We start from the raw sequence: 18,123 nt of genomic DNA on the forward strand, positions 1-18,123 counted from the left end.
CTCCAAGAAGGCTTTGATGGCAGGCACTCTGAATAAAGAGAGGTGCTGCCTGTTTTGGAGATAGGCTGCTATCGCGGTTAAATGGATACGTATTGAGTTGTATGCCAGATTGCATCGGTATAGGTGTAGGAGGTAACAGATGAGGTTTTGAATGGATGCGTCCAGCGGGTTAATGTCATTGTTGTTGCAGTAAATGACAAACCTCTTCCATTTAGCCGCATAGCAAGCTCTGGTAGTGGGTCTCCTGGCCTCTTTGATGATATCCATACAGTCAGGTGGCAGGTTTAGGTAGCCAAACTCTAAGACTTCAGGAGCCAGATTGCCAGGTTCAGCTGTTGCGGATCTGGGTGCTGAATCTCGCCATGGTTCTGCGTTAAAAGTGCGGGTTTGATCCGCAGCCTTTGATGCGGCACCACGGAAAGTTCTAGAAAGGTGGTGTACCATGGTTGGCGCGCCCATGTGGGAGCAACTAGGATGAGTGTTGTCGCAGTTTGCGTGCCACTAGAGGTATTAATGGCGCTGGGGGAAAAGCGTACGCAAATCTGCCGGACCAGTTCATCCATATCGCATTGCCCTGTGGATGTAGGAACCTGGCGGCAAAGCTTTGGCATTTTGTGTTTTCGTTTGTGGCGAATAGGTCTATCTCTGGATGACCCCACTGTTGGAAGTACGGTTGGAGAACTGACGGATGTAGCTCCCACTCATGCATCTGGTGGCTGTGTCTGCTGAGCAGATCCGCCATCTGGTTCTCCTTGCCGGGGAGGTGTTCCGCCATGAGGAATATGTTCCTCTGAATGGCCCACTTCCACATGCCCTGAGCCAGATGAGACAACTGTGGAGAGTGTGTTCCTCCCTGCTTCTGTATGTAGTACATGGCAGTCATGTTGTCCGTCCGGATCAACACGACTTTGTTGCACAAGTGTACTTTGAATGCCTTCATGGCTAGGAAGATTGCCATCAGTTCCAGAACGTTGATGTGCATCTTCTTTTGTTGTGTCATCCATAGTCCCTGCACTGTGTAAGTGAGTACATGAGCTCCCCAACCCTGGAGAGAGGCATCCGCTGTCAGTATTATTTGTGGAACAGGCTCTTGGAACGGTCGGCCCTTGCAAAGGTTTTGTGGATTCCACCTATGCAGAGAGTTGTATGCCCGACCGCTCACCAACACTAGGTCTTTTAATTGCCCGTGAGCCTGATTCCATTGACGTGCCAAGCACTCCTGAAGCGGGCGCATATGTAGTCTCGCGTGCGGGACTATGAAAATGCAGGAGGCCATCATGCCTATCGACTGCATGAACACTCGCGCAGGAAGGGAGTGTTGAGGTTTGAACTTTGAGATCAGCAGTTGCATGCTGTTGATCCTCAGTAAATTTGGCTGAGCTGTGGCTGCCAGAGTGTTTATGGTCGCGCCCAGGTACTGTCGTACGTGTGCGGGTTGGAGATGTGATTTTGGGTAATTTAGTGAGAATCCCAGACTGTGAAGAAGGTGAATGGTGAGGGACATGTGGCTGGCACATTGCTGGGCTGACTTTGCCTGAACAAGCCAGTCGTCCAGGTAAGGGAAGACGTGAATGTGTTGTCTCCGTAGATGTGCCACCACTGTTGCTAGGCACTTGGTAAAGACCCTGGGTGCTGTTGTTACTCCGAAGGGGAGAACTTTGAACTGATAGTGATGCCCCTGAATAGTGAACCTGAGATATTTCATGTGTGAAGGGTGTATGGGTATGTGGAAATACGCATCTTTTAGGTCCAGTGTGGCTAGGAAGTCTCCCTGACTGAGTAGCGGGAGAACCTGCTGTAGGGTGAGCATATGGAAATGCTCTGAGAGAATGTATTGGTTGAGGGGTCTCAGGTCTAGTATAGGTCTGAGCGACCCGTCCTTTTTTGGGATTAAGAAGTACAGAGAGTACACCCCTGTCCCCTGCTGGTTGACGGGCACGACCTCTATTGCACCTTTTTGCAGCATACTTAACACTTCCTGCTGCAATAATGCCAAGTGCTCTACGGACATAGGACGGTGCTTTGGCGGTATGTTGGGTGGAGTGGACGTTAATTCGAGACAGTAACCGTGCTGGATAATGTCCCTGACCCACCTGTCTGTGGTGATGGTTTTCCACGCTGACAGGAACCTTTGGTGTCTCCCCCCGACAGGTGTTATGTGGTCGGGGGGCAGGGAGAGGGCGTCACTGTTTGTTTTTGGGGGAGGACCTGGTGTTGCCGTAACCACGTCCTCTGCCCTTGGTGCTGGAGCCACGATATCCACCTCTGTTGGTTTTATCATAGGTACTTTGTGTGCCCCCTGACCTCTAGCTGCTCCTCTATTCCCGGGGCGACGAAAGGAGCCACTACGAAACTGCTGCGTCTGCAGAGCCCCCATTGATTTCGCAGTGTCAGTGTCTTTTTTAATTTTCTCGAGGGTAGTGTCAACGTCAGGGCCAAATAAATAGTCTGGGTTGACCGGTTGATTTAGGCTATTGTTCTGAATCTCCGGCTTGAAGCCTGAGATTCTCAACCATGCATGCCGTCTCAACATAACGCTTGTGTTGATTGCCCTCGCCGCTGTGTCGGCTGCATCCAGTGCGCACTTGATGGATGCATTGGTAAGGAGTTGTCCCTCTCTGATGAGGAGCTCCGCTGCCTCTTTATATTCATCTGGCAAATGTTGGAGTAGTGATTCTAGTGTGTCGTAGTGGGACCTATTAACGGGCCAGGAGTGCCTGTGTGTTGGCAATGCGCCAGATGTTCGCTGCTTGCGCTGCAATCCGTTTGCCTGATGTCTCCAGCACTTTGGACTCCTTGTCTGGGGGAGGAGCATCACCTGTTTGTGAGTGGGCTCTCTTGCGAGCATTAGCAACCACCATGGAGTCCAAAGGTAACTGACCCCTAATGTACATAGGGTCTCCGGGTGCAGGCTTGTATTTTTTTTCAATCCTGGGGTTTAGCACCCGTGCCCTGGTTGTTTCTTTAAAAATGTCTTTTGCAGGTTTGAGAACTCCTTTTAACATGGGCAGAGTCTTGACAGTTCTTTCGGAAGAGGCGAAAGTGTCCACCAAGAAGTCTTCTTCGACAGTGTCAGAATGGAGTTCTACTCCATGAGTGGCAGCAGCCCGTTCTATGAGGGCATTAAAGGCAGCAGTGTCCTCTGTGGGAGATGTCTTTATGTTATAAAGCTGCGTGTCATGGGTATCTGGTGCGGTACCCTGGTCGGTGGGGTCATCCCATGCCTGATCTGGGTCTTGCAGGTGATCATCAGGATCGATATCCCCAGGGTAGGTGGTATCATCCCCTACATAGTCCTCTACTGCGTCTGCCTCTGAAGGCGTAGGAGAAAAGGACGGTGGATCCTGATGGAAGGGTTGAAAGTGTTCATGAAGCACTGGCTCTGACCCTGCCGGCAATTTGTGTTTGAGAGGAATTTTGTAGGAGTCCAATCCCCTCTCTGGCGTGATTTTCCGCTTGCGGAGCATCAACCTACCAGTGTTGGCGTCGATAAATTGTGGCTGTGAAGGCTCGAGATCTGTTTGTCCAGTGGATGGGGACTGTGTCTGGCGGACACGTGTCCGAATCTCTAACAGTTTCGGCGCCGGCAACCCAAACGTGATGTTGGTCGGCGCCGAGGGTGCTTTCGAAGCCTTGTGCGTGTCGGGACCCGCCGTAGAGTGGAGGGCTGCCCGTTCTCTGATGCGTTGCAATGATGCCGAGACCTGTTGCACGGTGAACGCAGATGGCTCTTTGGAACCGGTCGGCACCTTGGAGGTAGGCGTCGAAGCGGCCCCTGACTTCTTTGCAGTCATGGGGTCATCGATCCAAAGGGAGGTATCGACGCTCGTTGGAGTAGATGACTTGGCAGGCGCCGCCGTCTTAGACGTCGACGCAGACGGGGTGGCCACCTTGACTTTGGTGGTTGGGGCCGATGTCTTCGGTGCCAAAGGCCGAGGCGCCTTGTGGGGACCGAGGGCCTTCTTCTTTGGCTCGGCACCCGTATCCGCTGCGGTGAGCTCGGCACCGAAATCCCTTTTTGCGCGGTCGGAGCCGATGACCTTTGCCGGCTTCGAAGGAGTGGAGGGCTTCGAGGCCGTCGAGCCGATCATAACCAGTTTCACTTTCGGTTTCGATGGAACAGGTGCGATGGATGGTTTCGGTTTCGCTGAAGGGAATCCAGTCGTCTTCGATAATAATGGCTCTTGCGAAATGTTCGAGGCCGGGCCCGAAGGCGGGGCCGAAGAACCGCGAGATTGATCTTGGGTAAGGCCCGAAGGCGATCCCTCGACCTGAGCCTTATGACGACTTATTTTTTCGGCCTCCGTATCGACGGGTTGTCCTAGCTCCTCGCTGGAGCTGTCTTCCTCGGCCCCAAAGGCCTCATCGTAGTCTCCTACCTCTTCGACGACTTCTTCTCTCTGAAAGATCACCTCATCGTCGTCTTCCGATCGGGAATCGTGTTCGGAAGCGGGGCTGGAGTCTACTTCTTCCACGCTCTCGGCGTCCTCGTCTTCGGTGCTAAAGATGTTGGCTGGGGCAGGCGCCGATTGCTGCGCCTCCAATCTCGCTGCCCGTCGATTCCGGAGAGTCTTCTTCGAGCGGAATTGGGCACAGGCCATACATTTCGACTTATCGTGATCTGGTGAGAGACATTTGTTGCATACCGGGTGGACGTCGATGTGTGGGTATTTCGCGTGGCATAAAGGACACCTTTTGAATGGAGTCCTCGATTCCATCGTCGATCGATGTTCGGACCAAGCGGATCCGAAAAGCTGGAAGAAGGTGCTAAAGCACTAAGGAAAACTATTCGATACCGAACGGGAACAGTACCGACGATAACTAAAGGCCTTTTGGCCTTAAACTGAATTTTCCTAACTTGAGCTAAGATAAGCACATCCGAACCCAATGGTGGAAAAAAACAATCTAAGGATAGAGAGGGTGCCCATGCGCACTGTGGTCCAGGGGAGGAGTCACCTATCTCGTGATACTTCGAAGACTCTTCCAGGACAACAATGTGCGATCATCCGGACCCAACACTAGGCGGCGATCTATGCACAGATATGAATTCAGCAGCCCACATGCCTCGAACCATTCTGCAGAAGCTAATACATAAAATGTTTCAGCTGTCTGTTGCAAGTGCTAATGAGACCTATACAGTGCCACAGCACACCGTGCATAGATACCCTACACCACTGGCATTTAATATGTCATTGGTGAAGCACAAGAGTTATTTTGCAGTTCATATTTTCACATGCATGTGATTACGACATCACCCTCTGCAAACTGTTCGTAATTCAGGCGAAGCTAGCATCGTTGCTTTGGCTTAGTCAATGCGTGCTTAAATGTGAAAAAAGCATTATTTTTTAATATGGGTCCCCTCTATTGATTATCCTAGCAAGACTGCATATATCCTATTACCCGTCAGCCCACTTCCTTTCTCACGGGCTTTTGCTTGGTGCACTTATTTATTAATAAGAATACTGTTCTGGGGAGCAATAGTTTTCTCTCTCTGGATCTACCTTCTAACATCCCACTATTATTATCACCATCTCTTAGCCTGTCTCTTTCCTAATGTTTTTATCTGGTGGCGCACCGTTCCCAAGCCCTATTCTCTACCCAATTGTTTTTACTCTTATTATTTTCCTATTCCCTATGCACTTCATATTTTCCGCTTCTCTTTTGTGAGGTGCCTTATTCACAGCCTCATTCTTCGACTTAACCCTTTCTCTGCCCTGCCTCCCTCTAAAGGTCTCTTCACCCTTTTGTGTGCTATAATATAAAAAACTAGGTTTCTTTTTTTGATAAACACATTTTTATTCATTTTACAAAAGGAATGCACCAGCCATATCACATTATACTTCAACAATCGGGAATTACAGTCACAGAATCCCCACCCCCACCATACAGATGATAATGAGACAAAGAAACGATGGAGCCAATCAGGTCCTTCCTGATTAGACCACCCCCCCCCCCCCCCAACCACTTAAAAACTAGGTTTCTTAACCAGAATTCTATATGAATCCCACAATGGTGTTTTCTTTTGTTTAAATACACTTTTTTAGTACATTAATATTTGTAAATGTTCTTTTTTATTTTTCCTATTGTTCTCAACCAAACATTTTCTACTAATTTGCTCTTCTGCTAAATAGGTTTTCAATTATTTAGGTTCTCAGACATGGGTTACTATGAATTTGTATACCTACCATGAATGGAAGAAAGAAAGGAAAAATAAGTGCATGAAGAAAGAGTACAAAAAAAGATAACAGAAAAAAGATGCGATTAGGATAAATGGTAAGGCGACGAAGGGAAGGAAGTAGAGAAGCAGCAATGACATAAAAGCACAAAGAAGAAACGTGACCTATTGACAAATTGCCTTTTTTTAAATCTAGGTTGTAATCTTAGCTTCCTGGCCACCCACCATATTCTCTCACACTGGATCAATAAAAAAATGGTTTGCACATGTAATTGGACCTCAGTGCCAAGAAAGAAAATTCAATGTTCTCAAAACAGAGAATGGAGATTAAAAAAAAACAACTTTATTTAGCACAGTAAAGCAGCTTGTTCCCAGTTCTAACTGTAGGATAGGAGCTGGCAAGGCAAGTAGGAGTTCTAGTGTTGGTGGTGATGTAATATGTGGTGATCACCCACAAACCTTTAGGTCTGCAGACATTCAGAAATAGTTGGTGGGTAACGTGGCCAGGAAACATGCACATTTATTCAGTAAAAAGCTGAAATAAGTGTCTTTCCAATAAGGAAAACGTAACAGTGTACCTCTATAATATTCTGGATGTACTGTTGGGTAAAGGAAGTGGAGTTTTCTTACAAACATTTTTTTCCATGTGGAGAAAGGTAAAATAATGAAGTAACAAGCACTGGTAGAGCCAGTAGGTGCCAGTAGGTCTGGCTTGCATTTAGAGTCCTCACTAAAACAAAGTCTGCTGCAGTGAGAAAAATAAAAGTATTTACAACGCAATAGGTCTCGCAATTGCGAGATTTTGAGCTATTTGCATTGTAAATGGCAATGCCTTTTATAATATTAAAAGGCATTGTCATTTACAATACCAATAGGTCAAACTTTGGCAAAAGCAAGACCTATTGTATTGTAGAGCTCGGGCCGTGAAGCGGGCGCCACGCTCCCCAATAAAGTAAACAAGAAAGAAAAAAGAACAGAGAGCGGTGTCCCTGAAGGGGTTGCCGTGTGGACCATTAAAGCTTCTTTTCCTCAACGTGGAAGCAAAGATTCTAGCGAAGGTGTTAGCGACACGTCTACAGCCTCATTTGCGGACGCTCATACACCCTGATCAATCCAGCTTCATGCCAGGGCGCAACACAGCGATGAATATTAGACGGTTGCATGGCATACTGGCCGGTGGGCCCTGCATTCAGGAAGATGCAGTTATTATATCGCTGGATGCCAGCATGGCGTTTGACCGCGTGGAGTGGCCCTTCCTCTTTGCGGTGCTTGCGCGTTTTGGTTTTGGGCCCAAATTTTGTGCATGGGTGAGTTTGCTGTATAGCGCGCCTCTGGCACAGGTGGCGGTGAACGGACGGCTATCTGAGGACTTTCCGCTGGGGCGAGGAACTAAGCAGGGGTGTCCTCTCTCCCCACTACTGTTCGCCCTAGTGCTAGAGCCATTGGCGGCATGGATTAGGCAGGATCCAGTTATAACAGGACTGAAATGGTCAGAGAGCTGGGACGACCGCGTCTCGCTCTATGCAGATGATATCTTGGTATATCTGACGCGCCCAAAATGGTCTATCAGTAGCCTGCTAGACATCTGTGAATCGTATGGTAGATTATCCGGTTATTTGATCAACTGGGCGAAATCAGTCCTTCACGTCCTACATGGACCCATACCACAACTCCCTAGAGGAGTAACACTATCGGTGGCGGAGAATGGGTTCCGATACCTCGGCATTGACGTCAAGCCTGACCCAGCCCTATTTTTTGAACGCAGCCTACTTCCACCCCTTCGAAGACTCCGGAGCGATGTCAAACACTGGCATTCCCTTCCGTTGACTTTGCTGGGGAGAGCAGCCCTGTTCAAGATGATGGCCCTCCCGCGCTTCCTGTATGTGCTGCAAAATACGCCCATGCCGATCCCAGACTCTTACTTTAAATTGGTGGAGGCGGAGGTGGGTGGTCTCCTGTGGGAAGGCGGGCCCCACCGCATAGCTCTCTGCAAACTGATGAGTTGGTACGACGGGGGAAATCGCTCTACCCAACATACGTTTATATTACTGGGCCTCCCAGCTCACGGTAATCAATCAATGGCTGCATGCGCCGCAGGATGATCCGGCCCTTCGTATGGATAGGCATAAGATGGGGGTGACAGGAGTACTTCGTGCCTTGTACGATAAATCCCTGAAAAATACACTAACGGGCCCCACAAAACACACCATACACATATGTCACACGGCGCAGCGTAGGCTTGGTTGGGAGGGGGTGATCATTTGACAAACGCCATTATGGGTCTCCCCCGCGATAGGCATAATGCATTTAAGTAAAGAATTTGCGGGGTGGGACCTGATAGGCATCTCCAAGGTCGGTGACCTCTGGAAACGGGGTGAGGTGGTCCCGTTTGAGCAACTGCAGATGGAATATCAGATGAAACGGGCGGAAAGCTTCAAATTCCTGCAAATTCAACATGCATTAAGGAACGCCATACCTAGGGGGACCACCCCACCTGAGTCCTCCCCACTCGAGGATCGTTTGCTCACAGATTATCTGACCAAGAAAGCTATATCATTGACGTATCTTAAGTTGGTGAACCATCAAAAAGACACCACAGAACTTCTCAAAAGGAAGTGGGAGGTAGAGATAGGAGACATGGATGAGCACGAATGGCAGGAGGCGTTGGCGTCCCCGCAAGAGGTGGCGGTTTCATCCAAACTAAAATTGGTGCAGCTTAAAATACTGCACAGGATATACTACACTAGATCCACACTACATAAAATAGGGAGGGCGGATGATCCGCTTTGCCTGCGGAGATGCGGCCTCCAGGGTATCTTTTTTCATACTATTTGGGACTGCCCTGCCATTGCTGGATATTGGAGGGAGGTTATGGCAACGGTCTCGCGAGTAACTGGTCATGATGTTCCCCCGGAGCCTCGGATGTGTTTATTGAATGTATGGGATGATACAGACCTCAACCACGCCGAACAAACCTGGGTGACCATAGGACTAGTATTGGCAAAGAGGAATATTGCACGACACTCAACCCCCTCGCACGCATGGTGGTGTCGTGACTTAGATGGCGCCATGATAGCGGAGAAGGTGGTATGTGGTAATAGGGGTTGCCCCCGGCGATGGCAGCGGATATGGGGAAAGTGGAACACATTCAGGGGTCATATATGCGAACCCCCGCTGTCGGGATCAGAGTCCGACCTCAGCGAATAATACAGCGGGTACACTTCACTATTAGAGGGGACGGGGTCCACGTTTGGGAATGCTTCCAGGAAGCTACCTGTGTTATATGCAAAGATGACGTATGGCCACTAAAGAGTGCTATCACCAATGTTAAAGTCAACAGATATGATTACAAAATGTGTCTTGAGAATGAACTCTGTATGATGAAAGGTGCATTATTAATGTCAATAAAAATTGTTTAAAAAATAAAAAAAAAAGCTTCTTTGAAAAATGTTTAAAAAAAATATTAAAGAGCGCGGTGTCCCTAAAGTGGGCGACACTCTCAGCATGCAAGTTTATTAGAAATAAAAAAATTTTAAAAAGGTGTAAGAATGCGCGGTGTCCCTGAAGCGGATACCACGTTCTTCTAAAAAGTAATTTATTTTTAAAAAACGTTGCCTTTGTGCCACGAGTTCTGTGGGGGTAGGGGGCAGCCACTTTTAAAGTTAGAGTGGCATAGTGCTCTATATGAAAAGCAGCCATCATTGCCCTGTTTGGGCACGCTGCAAATACAAAAAGCGGGCGCCATTGTCCCCATTAGTCAATACACAAAATAGTGCTCACCCACTTATAACGCAGACAGTGTAACAAGCCAAGTAAAAGGTCCAGTAGTTATGGGAGGTAACAAATGCAGACAAGGCGGTACCAAGGAGGGACTAACAAGCCTATTTACGAATCAGAAGCCAGCATTTACGAAGGACCATGACAAGCCAATGCCAAATATGGGCAGAGAGTGGACGGGGCTTCCAGTGCATACTGCAAAACAGCATGCCTTGCAGAGCGAGTAGGGAATGTGCGCTGCCCCTAGGCTCGACCTAAAAAGGATTGGTTTCGAATAAAATCCATCTATGGAAAATAATGTAACGTGTGATAACACGGTGTGTTTTTCAGATACAACATAGTTTTCAATGCATTGCAATAAAAGCCTTTCATAGGAGCAGGAATGATACACCAGACTGGCAAGAGCAAGTAGTGAGAAAATAATACCCCTCTGGGTAAAGCCAATGTCCACTCTATCTATAGGTTAAAGAATAGCTAGCAATCCAGAACATGTTCTTTCTGCCTAGACACCCAATGGCCCTTTTGGATTGTATACATACATAAATATCACGGACATCTACGTTTCTGGCATGTGCATGCTTGTCTGCTTCATGAAAACAAGTATTTACAATGCAATGGTCTCGGCATTGTTAAAGTTAGAGCTATTGGCATTGCTCATGACATTATTTTTGTTTATGTTTTTGTTTTTAAAACATTTAAAGAAACGGCATTGTTATTTACAATGTCAATAGCTTAATCTCTCTCAAATGCGAGACCTATTGCATTTGCACCCACACACAGAGCCATGCACACAAAGCCACCCACACATAGCAACCTACACAGAGCTATTCACATAGAGCAACCCACACACACATAGAGCCACCTACACACACACAGTTACCCACACACAGACAGAGCCACCCATGCATAGAGCCACCTACAAAAAAAGCCACCTACAAAAAAAGCCACCCACACACATAGAGGCACACACATACATACACACACACACATAGAGCCTCCCATACACACAAGAGAGCCTCCCACACAGCCACCCCCACACACACAGAGCCACACACACAAAGCCACACACACATACAGAATCACACACACACACACACACACACACACACACATAGATCTAGACACATACACATTCGCTAGCCGAGACATAAAAAGGAGATGAGGGCTGGCAATGATGAATTTGATAGGGGGAAGAGACACTCCACAATAACACATAACATGGCTATGCCATGGGACATGATGAACCAAGATTTACATATAAATATGCCCTCTTAAAACACAAAAGCCAGCCACCAGACTGCCTTAAAGGAAGCATTTAATGCAATGCTGGGGGGGGGGGAAAAAACAGAATATCCCATTAGAAATATAAAACCCTTAAAGAGTGAACACATATATTGGTAGCTACGTGCACACCGGCTCTACCCTTTTTCTCATGCAAAAAAAGAGACAACAAATTAATTTGCACTGGATGGCAGGATGAGGGTCCTGTGTTTTTAAGAAAGACATGTGGACTGACAGCCTCTCTACTGAAGGTGTACTTTTGCTTTATTGAAGAAGAAAATGTGTGATTCCTAATGATTTTTTGGGCTTTCTGCATTTTTCTTAACAACAAGAACAATAAGAAATCCTCTTTCCCAGAAAATTGCGAGAAGTTTCAAATGGTTAAGCATTAGATGTTAACTCCACCGACTGAAATCTCGTTCAAGAGCCGAGACCTAAAAAGTATGGGAACTGTGGGCCTGAGAAGTATGGGGGTGGGGCCAGGGAGTTTGAGAACTGGGTCAGACAGGTAGTTAAAAAGAACAAAATGTTCTGTAACTATTTTAGCCTTTCGTCTATAGGTAACTCCTATAGATCACTTGTAATGCACACGCCGTAAATGAAAAGTAAATGCCAGTGAAATGTATCTGTGGGAAATGCATTGCTCTGCCAGAACGGCTCAGTTGGTTAATGCACTCACTACAGATTCTAAATGTGGGGCTGGAGAGTCACTGGTTGGTGTACTGGGGAATACTGACGTGCTATGAGTAGCCAGCCCGTGACAGAAAGCACTGTGAGTATGTGCACCATTAGTACAAGCAAGGCTTCCACACAGTATACGACAGACTGCCACACGGACCCTACATTGGACTGAGTAGCGCTGTAAAAGGAATGAATGAACGTGACCGAAGGGCTACGGAGCGATGAGGGGCTTCATGGGAGAGTGGCAGTGAGGGAATCCACGAAGGGGGTTGGTGCTAGGAACGATTGTCGCACCACACACGCCACCAACGCTAAAGCCGGCCCTGGCCTCTCCAATATGTTTGCACTTCCATGTAACATCGGAATCGTTTGACATGTCCCAGCACACACCGTGGGGTCCCGTGTGTTCTTTCCTCGCCTGGATTTGTCCATCAGCAACAAAAAGAATCATGTGAAAGCGGAGTGCACTGTGTATTGTTCGGGGCTCTTTTCAAAATATGTACAAAATATGTTGCTAGACATCAGAAATCAGTGAGTACTTTTACCTGAAAGGGCCGGACTTGAAACACCGATCCAGGAAACGTCGAGCAGCAAGGAAGAGGCGACCCCACATCCCGCTCCGTTCTGACCGCACACAAAATGGAGGAACCTTACGACAGTAAAAAAAAACACGCCCACCACGTGTAAAAGTGGCAGAAAGGGGTGGGGCTTAAAAACTTGAAAAGTGAAAAAAACACGCCCCCAAATCCGAAAAAGACGGGGCTTGTTTGGAGAGACAAAGCTCTTCTCCAATGGCTGACCAGCATTTAAGAGGCCAGCCAATGGAGAAGAGGGGAGAAGAGGGGCGGGTTCAAACCCCTCTTCTGAAAAACATTAAATCTCGGAGCGAGACTGCGCAAGCGCAGCCTTCGCAGCTGAGACCTAAAAAGGTCTAAATTTTCCAACTAAACAGATCACTTAGAAAGTAGCCAACGGTGCATTACGTTAAAGTTATAATAAAAAAAAAAAATCATAGGAATTATACCAAGGGAGGCTTCAAGTAAAAATACTTACAGTCTGTGGAGGGGAGCAATGGTGAAATAATACAAAGCACTGCGACACTGGTACGGGGAGTCTGCATTTCCTTTTTCAAAGTATCGGTGACATGGCATTCACACACAGATGTGGAATTCCTATAGCCCAACGGCCAAGACATATTGTTTAGGGTCAAACACATCAAATTTGTAGGTTTATTTTGTTCTTCGGACAAGAAGGCCTAACCCCTTGCAGCACAAACCCTATGGCTGCCAATTTACAGTACCACATTACGGATCAGGGAAATATACTGTCTGCAGTTAAGGTAATATCTATGTCTATTGTCCATATGCTAATGCAGTTTCGAAATTGTATTTATTGGTCATTAATGCAAAGCCTTTATTATTAGGGTGAGCGCTCTAAGGAAATGTAATCTCAGTCTTCCCTACTGAGAGTGATTACAGTATAAAAATGTGTACACACGTTTCCAAAGTGTAACAACATGAGGCTATGTATAATGATCACTGATTAGATGCAAATATCTGCAGAAGCTTGAAAGCAAGATTGAGTATTCTTTGCTGATAAAATACAATGGGGAAAAAATGTTTAACTCCACTACTATGAAATTTTAGGCACCATTTCTTAAAAGCATCATTTAGTAAAATGTGTGGATGCATGCTAGTATTTTTAAAGAATATTCATAATGGAAAATCAGTGTTACCAATTTCAACAAGATTCTGGGAGACATGAAAATAAACAAGCATTGGCAAAGGTAATAGGTCCGACATTGGTGGTCAGCCTTTTGGCTTTTTTAATGCGAATCTTATTTTGACATGGTTTTTGCAAAACTTTAAAGCTGTGGGAGCTGCCAGGCCCTCAACATTATAACAAACATTGGTAAAAAGCAAAAATATGTTTTGGTCTCAAAAAGCACACATTGCCACCGTAGTCCCTGGAATGGAACAACATTAGTTGGTGTGCCAATATGCTGCTTGTGTAAAAGCAGTATGCGGCCACTCACAGTGAAGCCAGCCAATAGAGAGAGCTACAATTGTTATGAAACAAAAAGGTCTTGGGTAACACCAGACCGAATTATAGGCCTAATTTTTAGGTCTCGCAGCGCGCATGCGCTTCTCGCCTGCGAGAGCTATGGTCAACAATATATTTCAGAAGGGGGCTTTAAGCCCCGCCCCCGTTTGCAATTCCTTCGCGTCGGATTTTATGGTGGTCATCGCTGGCTTACGATTAGCTTTCGCCCATAACTGTTACCGCCCTGTGGACTTTTAAGACGGCCCATCCGGACAAACGCACGCCATCTTTGTTTTCACCCCCCCCCCCCCGACGTCCATTCCACCACTTCTCAGGCTTGTGTTCGCCGAGTGCTCTGCTTGTGCATCGCGCTTCTGTAATTGGCTGCAGCTTGTCCTATCCCCTGAACGCAGCGAGAAAGGGAGCCGGCAGAGTGCTCACTCTTCCCCAATAAATCTTCTCCCCTACCAGGCTAAGTGCAGCTGCCTCTCCACTAAGGCACAGCCAAATGTGGTGGAGATGCTGGTTTTAACATTTGCTGCCTATTCAGACTCCCGGCACTGTAGTCGGAAACACGTAATAGAATTACATTTCCAGTCAAGCTGTATTCAGCGCATAGAGTAACACAGCAATTTGTCCCACTTCGCTCTCTCTCTCGCATTATGTCAATTACAGTTAAAAATATTCCATAAATCATACAGACTGCGCGCGCCTAAGTGTGGCTCCAGTGCACTTCAGCTCCCAGCAGGCTGTGAGCGCGCAGAACCGGTCGTGCCCCGGGGATCTGGTGCTGCTACTGCTGAGAGTCACAAGTGTAGCTGTGTCCCTTGAGCAGGAGCACCAGAGCGCAGCAGTGAGTGTCTTCTGGTCTCCTCTGCTGTGTGGTCGGGGCCACGATACTGTAAAGTTGGTCAATAAACACTCGGAACACGGTGATCCTTCTGCTATGATTTATTAGCACAACTAATGAGCAGTTACACCGAGGAGCGCCGGCCACCACTCTGTACGCTCACTGCCGCCCACTCACTCTCGCTCCCGCTCCGCGCTCACCTCCCCGCGCGCCTCGCGGCGCCAACGTGCGTAGCCGCGTCACGTCACGTGACGCGCTAACAACTAGACCGCTACATATCTCCCCCTTTTACCGACCCAACAATAAGTCACTTACAGTTCGCAGTCCAGTTCAAAGTCTTGGAACCTGGAAGGCCTTACTACTTGTCTTCCGCTCCTGGTCACCTTACCACTAGACCCTCGAGCCCCTTGGCTCTGTGGTTCCTCCCGTTCTGTCCCTTCGGCCATCGCTCCTCCACTGTTCAGATTACCTCCTAGCCTGTCCATCTCTGTCACTGGGGTCTCACCCCCTTGCTCTCCTCCTTGCTCCTCTCCTGCTCCTGCTTCTTCCCTTTCTTCGCTTCCACTCGCCTTATTCTCTTCATCCACGTCTCCCGTGCCTTCGCCTTCCGTCTCCCACTGTTCCCATCTCAATATCTTGTTGCACCGGGCCATGCGGTCCTGCGACCACACGTTCCCGTCACTGAGCAGAGCCGCTCTATCATACACTTCCTTGACCTGCATGGGCTTGCTGTACTTGCTGTCTCCTTTCCTCTGTAGGGTAGCCAACTTTACTCTCACCCATTCTCCTCTCACTAACCGAGTGTCCTTCACACTCCTCCTCTTATTGTAGTTGTTGGTGTAGATGGCTTGAGCCCTCTCCATATTTGCTCTCACGACTGCTGGAGACCATTCACTGGTCACTACCTTCTCCTTCCAGATTCTGTTGTCGTGCGTGAAAGGTTCACGTCCTCTCAATATTTGGAACGGGCTGTACCCTGTGCTTGTGGGCGTTATCCTGTAGGCCCATACCATATTCTCTACCGCTTTCTTCCAGTCTTTGTTACAGGTGATGGCTGCTTGTATGGCCCCCATCACCACCCTGTTAAATCGTTCCACTAGACCGTTACCTGCTGGATGGTATATGGCCGTGTGCTTTACCTCGATGCCGTTTCTCCCCATGAACTGTTTCCATTTTTCTGATGTGAACTGTGGCCCGTTGTCGCTTAAGATGGACTTGGGAATTCCCTCTCGGGTGAATGTTTCCGATAGGAACTCCAGGATGTTCTCCGTGTCCATCGTTTCGCTCACTTTTATCTCTGGCCACTTAGAATAACGGTCGATGAGGACACACACGTATTTCTGTACGCTCTGGTCATCCAGCACCGGCCCTAAAATGTCTATGGACAACTCTTCCCATGGGTTTGCGGGAGTGTCGAATTTTCCCAGAGCCGGGCGTAATGGCCTCAACGTTTTGTCAGCCCCTTGGCATTGGGGGCACTCCCTGACATGTCTCTCTGCTCTCACGTCCATGCCTGGCCACCAGTAGTTCTGTTTCGATCTAGCTTTGAGTTTCCCAATACCCAGGTGGCCTTCATGTAATAGGTCCAGTAGTTTGTTGATGAGATTCGTGGGGGGAATTACTCTGTCTCCCCGGTATATGAATATGCCCTCATCTCCCACAGTCAGTTCCTCTCTCACTTCATAAAAAGGTTTGAGGTTGGGTTTCACCTTTTTCTTATCGGGCCACCCTTGGGTGATGTGAACTTTCGCCTCCATCAGGTCCGCATCTTCGTCATACGCGGCTGTCCACTCCTGTCTGCTGATGATCTTCTCTTGATCCTCAATGAGAGCCACCATCTCCCCTCTGTCCGCAGGGTCTTCTTCTCCCGGCTCCATGGCCGCCGCTCGGCTCAGGTAGTCTGCCACTCGGTTCTTGTTTCCCGGGATGTACTCTACGTCATATCTGTAGTCCAACAATTTGAGGGACATTTTCGATATCCTGGGTGTGGAGCTGGCGTGTCCACACGATGTCAGAACCTTCACTAACGGCTTGTGGTCCGTTTTGAGCAGGAATCGGGTACCCCATAGGAATTGCCGGAATCTCGTCATGGCCCACACTACCGCTAACATCTCCTTCTCAATGACGCTGTACTTGCCTTCTGTCACCGTCAGTGCTCTGGAGGCGAAGCTTATTGTCTCCATGTCTCCACTTCCTCGGTCTTGCATGAGTACAGCGCCCAACCCCTTGTCGCTGGCGTCCGTGATAAGTATGGTGGCGCCTTGCGGGTCATAACCCTTGAGAGGCATTGCTTCTAGGATCCCTTTTTTGATGACTTCAAATTCCGCTTGGGCTTCCGGTGTCCATTGGAACACCGTGCTTTCTCTGGTCAGCCTCCTCAAGTTATAGGTCTTGGATGCGAATTGCACCACGAATTTACTGTAGTACTCCGCCATCCCCAGGAAAGACCTGACCTCCTCCTTGTTCTTGGGGGCCGGAGCTTCAACGATGGCCTTCACGTTCTCCATCTTGGGGGTGACCCCCTGTTGCCCTATTTCGTGGCCTAAATAGGTCACCGATTGCATTCCCAACCGGCATTTCGACCATTCCGCCGTGAGACCTTTAGCTTCCAGTGTCCGTAATACCTTTTCCAGTGTCCGGTCATGGTCCCTCCTATCTCTGCCCATCACCAGTATATCGTCCTGGAAGTACTGCACGTCCTTGCAGTCTCTGAACAGTTGGTGCATCATCTTCTGGAAAACGGCCGCCGCCGAGGCTAGCCCGAACGGCATGCGACAGAATCTGTAGCACCCAAACGGGGTAATGAACGATGTGAGACTTTTGCTGTCCGGGTGTAGGGCTACCTGGTGGTAAGCTGATGTCAGGTCGATGGTGGAGTACCACTGGATTCCTCTGGTTCGTGCCAGCATCTCCTCTATCTTGGGAAGGGGAAATTTCTCCACCACTATGTTCTTATTGAGTTCTCTCAAGTCTACGCAGAGCCTGACCTTCCCGTTGGGTTTCATCACGACCACCAAAGGCGCCAACCATTCGGCACAGGTTATGGGTTCTATGATGCCCTTCTTCTCCAGATCTTGGAGTTCCGTCTGGACAGCTTCCCTTACTGCTATGGGCACATTCCTCACCTTGTGTGCTACTGGTGTGGCTCCTTCCTTAAGTACTATTTTGTGTTGAAATTTCTCCATTTTTCCTACTGCGCCCCCAAACACTCTTGGGTAGTTTTCTTTCCATCTGTCCATGTCCAGCCATTCCACCTGGTCTGTGAGCAGGATCTGTTCCTTTCCTCCTGGGTCGAGTTTTATGCCCAGGTCGCCCT

General features: G+C 48.2%; 1 protein-coding gene across 1 annotated transcript in view; it reads right to left on the reverse strand.

Annotated features, from left to right (window-relative positions):
- Positions 1 to 18,123, reverse strand: part of RPUSD2 (RNA pseudouridine synthase domain containing 2) — a 61,143-nt gene that overhangs the window by 20,880 nt on the left and 22,140 nt on the right. The window lies entirely within an intron of this gene.

This window comes from Triturus cristatus, chromosome 9 (assembly GCF_964204655.1).
Source record: "Triturus cristatus chromosome 9, aTriCri1.1, whole genome shotgun sequence".
NCBI lineage: Eukaryota > Metazoa > Chordata > Amphibia > Caudata > Salamandridae > Triturus > Triturus cristatus.